A 6,444-nucleotide genomic window follows, 5' to 3' on the forward strand; every position below is an offset into this window, starting at 1 on the left:
TTACCGTGCTGGACATCAGACCCTACAGCTGCTCTGCAGCTGTTCTATATTCTCTCTGCCCAACCCCTACTTCCCAGGCCCAGCATTTCTAATTTAACCCTGCAGGCCAGGACCTGGCCATGTATATATGTATACAGGCTCAGCACTCAGGGAGCAGAAGCAGGAGGATCTCTGGTGCTAGAGAGAAGGCGGCTCTACATATGAGTTCCAAGCCAGCTGGGGGTGGGGAAAGATCCAGCTCAAAAGAACAACCAAAATAAAAACAAATCCCATCTCTGTGGTATATCCCAAAAGTGCTGATGATTCCTGGGATTGAATTGAACCCAGTTGTCATCTGTGTGTGTGTGTGTGTATGTGTGTGTGTGTTCACATAAGTGTGTATGTGTGTTCACATAAGTGTGTATGTGTGTTCACATGTGTGTATTCACATGTGTTTACGTGTGTGCTCACATGTATTCACATGTGTGTGTGTTCATGTGTGTTCACATGTGTGTGTTCACATGTGTGTGTGTTCACTTTAGTAACACATATACTAAGGTTGAAACAATACAGAGAAGATAGGCATGGCCTCTGAGCATGACCCTCAAGTTAGTGAAGCATGCGGTATTAAAATTGTGTTCTATTAGCATATGTATATGTGATGTATATAAGGATATCCATGCCATAGCATGAGTGTGAAGCTCAGAGGGCAACTTTGTAGAACTGATTTCCTTATTCCAGCTTCACATGGGTTCCAGGTTGAACTCGGTTCATCAGGTTTACTCCGCCTTTATCCAGTGAAGAGTTTTACCACACTCACTTGTGAACACCCTCCTGCCTCTGCCTCCTGAGTACTGAGACTACTAAGCATATACCACCAGGCCCTGGCTTGAAAGACTTAGAGCTGCCGGTACTTATAAGAGACACAGATGAGCCAGGCAGTGGTGGCACACGCCTTTAATCCCAGCACTTGGGAGGCAGAGGCAGGTAGATTTCTGAGTTTGAGAAACACAACCTTCTCAGGGGCTGGTGAAATGGCTCTTCAAGCAAAGTTGCTTGTCACCAAGCCTGAGGACCTGGGTTTGGTTCCCCTGGAGTCATGTAGCAGAGGAACAGAAACATAGTTTGTCTTCTGACCACTACAAATTCACCGTGACATGCATGCATACATGTACATGAATATACGCAATAACAATGATTCCCAAGAGTTCCTTCCTCTGGGAAGATGACAGAGAATGAATACACACAGAAGGATAAATGCTTTGGAAATAGGATGAGAACCTTGGACTTATCACCTAATAGCTAGCTATGGGGCCTTGCACAAGCACATTCGCCTCTTTGAGCCTCTCTCTACTCATCCAGAAAATGGGTCAACGAAGCCAGGCATGGTGGAGCACATTTGTCATCTCAGCACTGAGAGGCTGAGGTGAGAGAATGTGAAGTTTGAAGTTTTAGACTATACCATGAGACTCTGTCTTAGAACAAACAGCCACAGAGAGAATGAGAGTGGGGGGGCCTGCCTCTCACTCACAATCTCCAGACTGTAAAACCAAACCAAACCAACCAAACAAACAAAACAAAACCAACAAAGACTAGGTAAATAGTCCTCGTCAAACACGACTCCGCAGCAGCAAGGGAGTGACAGCTCTGAGTGTTTCTGAAGTGTTTAAGAGGCCATTTAACAAAAAAGAAAAGAAAAAAAGGAAAAAGCCAGGCAGTGGTGGCACACACCTTTAATCTCAGCACTTGGGAGGCAGAGGCAGGCAGATTTCTGAGTTCGAGGCCAGCCTGGTGTACAGAGTGAGTTCCAGGACAGCCAAGGCTACACAGAGAAACCCTTTAACACACCATCCCCACCCCAGTCTCCACCTGTATTTTTTTTTTCTTTCTTTCTTTTTTTTTTTTTTTGAGACAAGGTTTCTCTGTGTAGCCCTGGCTATCCTGGAACTCACTCTGTAGATCAGGCTGGCCTGGAACTCAGAAATCTGCCTGCCTCTGCCTCTGCCTCCCAAGTGTTCAGATTAAAGGCGTGGGCCACCATTGCCTGGCTAATCCCCACCTGTATTAAGAACTTAGTCCCCTCCATCCTCCCATTGTTCCTTATACTGTCTTTCTTAGTAATGTGCACATTTCTGGTAACTCTTTCCAGAGGAAGACTATCTTCCAAGGGCACCTTGGATCCCACTGAACACATCATATCACAGAAAGGTCTCCACTTCCCATCCTCTGTCCCCTACCCTCCTTCCAGTTGTCAGGTAGTAAATACCATTTTCTTCCCAATTCTATGGAGCTGAAAAGTGGGAAGGAGTAACCTATGTGAGACAAGGTTATAAGTGAGGGCGGAAAGCATAACCAGCGCCAGGATCTTATGCGCCTTCCTCGAATCCTCAGGTTCTTAGGTTGTGCTTTAGGGTTCAACTTTGCTGAGGGAAACAGGGACAGATTCCCAGTATACAGCTGGGAAGCTTCCAGAACATCTTTAAGGTTGTTCTCTGAAGAATAGGTAGATATCAGAAAACACATGAACTGGCAAGATTGCTCAGTACAAAGGTGCTTGCCCTGGAACCCTGAAGATCTGTATTTGATCCCTGGATCCAGAGTAGAAGGAAAGAATCTGATTCCAAAAGTTGTACTCTGATGTTCTCGAATATTCAGTGGCATGTACACATTGTGGCACACGTGTGACCACACTTACATACACATACATAACTTACACAATTTTTTTTTTAAAGAAAAAAATTTTTTTTTCTGAGAATCTTGAACCCACATAGAGTATTAACATTTATGAGAACTAGGGCCAGAGAGATCAGCGAGTTAGGGCAGCAGAAGGACTGGATCTTGGCCACAGAGCAGTCACAGACATTCGACAGAACCTTGGACAAGGTTCTAAGGTCACCTGGATTCCCCGCGTCTACACATGGCGAAAAGATGGCCAGCTAGGTTGACAAGAGCTCAGTTGAAGCAAGACATCTGCAATCCTCATTATCGTGACATTGACTTTGAAATTCACAGCTGAGAGACCCCACTACCACCACGTCTTAAATTTCTAAAGACAAAACCGTAATAGCTTACAGTTCTGCCAGCTCCTCAAAAAAGAAAAAAAAAAATCAGAGAGCACAACATTGGCTTTTTTTTTTTTTTCCCCTTTTTATACTTTTGGCAGGAGAAGATACAGTTCCTGGAAATGCTTACAAAATGATTCCTGACACTAGGAGGAGATAGTTAAAAGAGGGGAAAAGGAAAGAGAAAAGCTATCTATGTACAGATAGAAAGGAGGAAGGTGGAAAGAAAAGGGAGAAACAAAAGAACTCAAAGAGAAAGGGGGGCTTTAAAGGGCCCCAATTCAGGGAACCTTATCAAGGTCTCTGCATCTGCTATTCACAAGCCGCTCGCCGGCTGGGGTGGCGCAGGCCCCGCCCCTATCTCGGGTGTCCGGCGCTCATTGGTGGGAGAGGCAGTCGCCGGCCGGTGACTGCCCGAGGAAAGGTTGCCTGGGACACGCATCCCTGTGTGAACGCATGACGTCCCACCCTGGCGCCAGGCTGTCTGGGGCTGAGTCTTAGATCAACACAGCTGTGGGACCCGGACCCACAGCTGGGCAAAGGAGCGGATTCCTCAACAAAAAATAGGATTGTGGGAAAAGTTCTGAAACAAAAACAGCGCAGACAAAAGCCTTAATGACATCCTTTCATAAAAATAAAAAATGCAAGAGGGGGGAAAAAGCTGGTAAAAGGAGTAGAACTGGGAACACAAAGTTCAGAGGCGTTTGGAGTAAGAGGCTGAGGCCCCGCCACCGCTAAACAAGTTGCAGAAGGCCCAGGCGAGCCGGCCAGTCTGCTGTGCAGGCAAGAGAGAGAGTCTTTGGAGTTTAAACTCTATTCACTGATCCCAACCCGACTGAAACCCACTCCTTTCAGACTTAGACTCTTAGGTCAGAAAAGACCCTTAAAGGTCATTTGCTTTCCCCCTTCCCCTCCCCCAAAGTAAGATCCTAGAAGAAAGGCTTTGTGTCCAAAGGTAAGTTATTGGCATGGAAAGGACAGAGTGTGGCTTGATAACCCCACGGCACCTTTCTGCCCTATCGCACACAGCCTATGGCTATTTCAGCCTGGAAGCATCATGAGGAAATAATAAATGCTTTGAAGGTACTTTGCAAATTGTAAACCTAGTGAATCCACTATCCAAGCCTGAGAGGCAACAGAGGTAGTAATGGAGGAGGGGAGAAGAGAGAGCGGACCTGGGTGGGCTTAGCACCTACCGCACATCTGAACTATGCAGAACCATGATGAGCTAATGCAGACGAGGGAGTGTCCCCTTCTCAGAGAATAGGTGTTTAAGATTCTTTCCTTTTTTGAGACAGGGTCTCACTAGTCATTCCCTGGTTGTCCTGAAACTCGCTATGTAGACCAGGCTGGCCAGGAACTCACAGCTTTTTGCCTGCTTCTGCCTTCTGAGTGCTGGGATTAAGGCTCACCCCCTAACTCCCGCCCTTTTAAGATAAAGTAGGTCAGAGCTGGGTGTACTGGTGTACCCCTTTTACTCCCAGTGCTAGGGAGGCAGACAACCTCGGAGTTTGAGGCCAGCCTGATCTACATGGAGAGTTCCAGGACAACCAGGGTTACCCAGAGAAACCCTGTCTCAAAAAAAATTAATAATAAATAAATAAATAAATGCAAGGTAAATAAATAAACGAGGTCAGTTTCATTAGCTCCATTTAACAGGCCTGAAAACTGAGGCTCACAGACTAACTTATCCCAAATTCACAGTTAGTGAACTAAAAACAGGTTTTGAACATAGGTTGGCCACGCACTGTATGAAGGCCATGATTTTTCTAGAAGCTCCTGACTTGACTATTTTACACACACATACAGAAGTCTTCATGACAGGCCAAAGAAAGGATCCTCTGTTTTTCAGTTTTCAGGAGTCCACACAGCCATGGGAATTTCCCTTCCTGTGACCAAATAGCTGGCATTTAACTTCTTCAGCATATAGAGACTGCCTTGTGCTTTCTCAGGTTAGACCTTTCTGTCTTATACTGAAATAGTTGTCCTTGAGAACTTTAATATTCCCAGGAGAAAACTTTTCAGAGACTTCTTTCTTGGGACACAGAAGCCTGAGGTATGACTGAAAAGCGTGAGGCCCCCCGAGACTGGCTTACCTGTGATTTGATACGACACCTTTATATGCCCTGTCCCCGGCCCTGTGCAGTTCTATACTCCTCGTCCAACTGTCCATCTGGAGTTCTGAGTCAGAAAGTATTTATAACAACCTCTTAGTGCCATCTCTCTGTCTCTCTCCGTCTCTCTCTCCTCATACACCTGATCAAAGCCATGATCTCTGGATTTGCTCAAGATTACCTGTAGATAAGGAGTAAATAGCAGAGCTGTCTGATGGAACCCAGGGCTCTGGCACCTTAGACCAATGTCCTTCCAACTATTGGAACTGTCCCACCCCAGAGGTCCCATTGTCCTGTTGATCAATGCCACACACTACTGAACACTTGATTGTTTCCTGTGTTAATCTTGTCCCCAGACATTGTAAGATTCTTGAGCACAGGGGCCTCTGTTTCATGTGAAGCAATTCTATAAATATTTACCAGGCTGATTGGTTAAGAAAGCAATCATGGCTGCAAAACCCCACCTGTTCTCTTCCAAGATGGAAACCAGAATTTTGGAATGGCAGAGGCTTCAGGCTCTGGGAAGCAGAGACAAGCAAAGAATAGAGTGCACTGTCCTTTTGCAATATGGGCTCGCTTGCCTGCTGGCTCCTCTCCTGCTCTCTCAGATGGTGGCTGGGGCTACTTGGGCTAGGAATAATCATGTCCAGGTGGCTGCCCTTCCACAGAGGAAAGGGACAGGCAATGGGGGGACAAAGTTGCTATCTTTTCTACATAGACTGTGCAAAGTGCGCAAACGGACGGAGGCTGCGCAAAACGAGGAAGCAAAAGTTAAACAGCTGACCCGTTTGGTGTATGTGTGCCAGTGGAGGGGACCTTCTAAAAGGGGTTATGCAGCAAGCATTCCTGCTAGTCCCCATATTTGAAACCTTGTCCAAAATTCTAATCAAATTCACTTCCAAAGCACAACTGGGCATATATTTAGTTCCTTAAGGAGTTCACGGTGCAAACGGTCCATGCTTAAGGACTGGATCCAGGCTGCTTTCTTCTCTCTTACCTCATTTTCCCCTGCTGCTCAAATAAATAGTGTTCTCTGCTCAGTCCTCCCTTCCCCCTCCTCCTTCTGCAATCTCAGCGCCTAGCCCAAATCTGTTTTCTTCATTGTAACCTCAGCTTCACCGCAATTAATTTTTTCCCCCCTCTGGTCACAAGATAATTCCTGACGCCAGTGAGTCTGGAGGTCAGACGAGCAGCAAATTGGGGAACAAGGCGGCACTAATTCCTTACAAGTTTCCCTTGAAAGTTCTTGAGAGAGAGGAGAGAGAGGAGAGAGAGAGAGAGGAGAGAGA

At 46.2% G+C, this 6,444-nt stretch overlaps 1 long non-coding RNA gene and 1 other non-coding gene across 2 annotated transcripts; one reads left to right on the plus strand and one right to left on the minus strand.

Moving 5' to 3' along the window:
• Window positions 1–508: 508 nt before the first annotated feature.
• Window positions 509–611, plus strand: LOC116097240. The gene has a single exon (XR_004121291.1). It is a non-coding gene; the product is annotated as a U6 spliceosomal RNA (small nuclear RNA).
• Window positions 612–3,128: 2,517 nt separating this feature from the next.
• Window positions 3,129–6,401, minus strand: LOC116095613. The gene is made up of 3 exons (XR_004120665.1): window positions 6,153–6,401; window positions 5,138–5,336; window positions 3,129–3,624 (listed from the first exon to the last, which is right to left on the minus strand). It is a non-coding gene; the product is annotated as an uncharacterized LOC116095613 (long non-coding RNA).
• Window positions 6,402–6,444: the final 43 nt, after the last annotated feature.

The sequence above is a fragment of the Mastomys coucha genome, unplaced genomic scaffold (genome assembly GCF_008632895.1).
Source record: "Mastomys coucha isolate ucsf_1 unplaced genomic scaffold, UCSF_Mcou_1 pScaffold18, whole genome shotgun sequence".
In the NCBI taxonomy this organism is placed as follows: domain Eukaryota; kingdom Metazoa; phylum Chordata; class Mammalia; order Rodentia; family Muridae; genus Mastomys; species Mastomys coucha.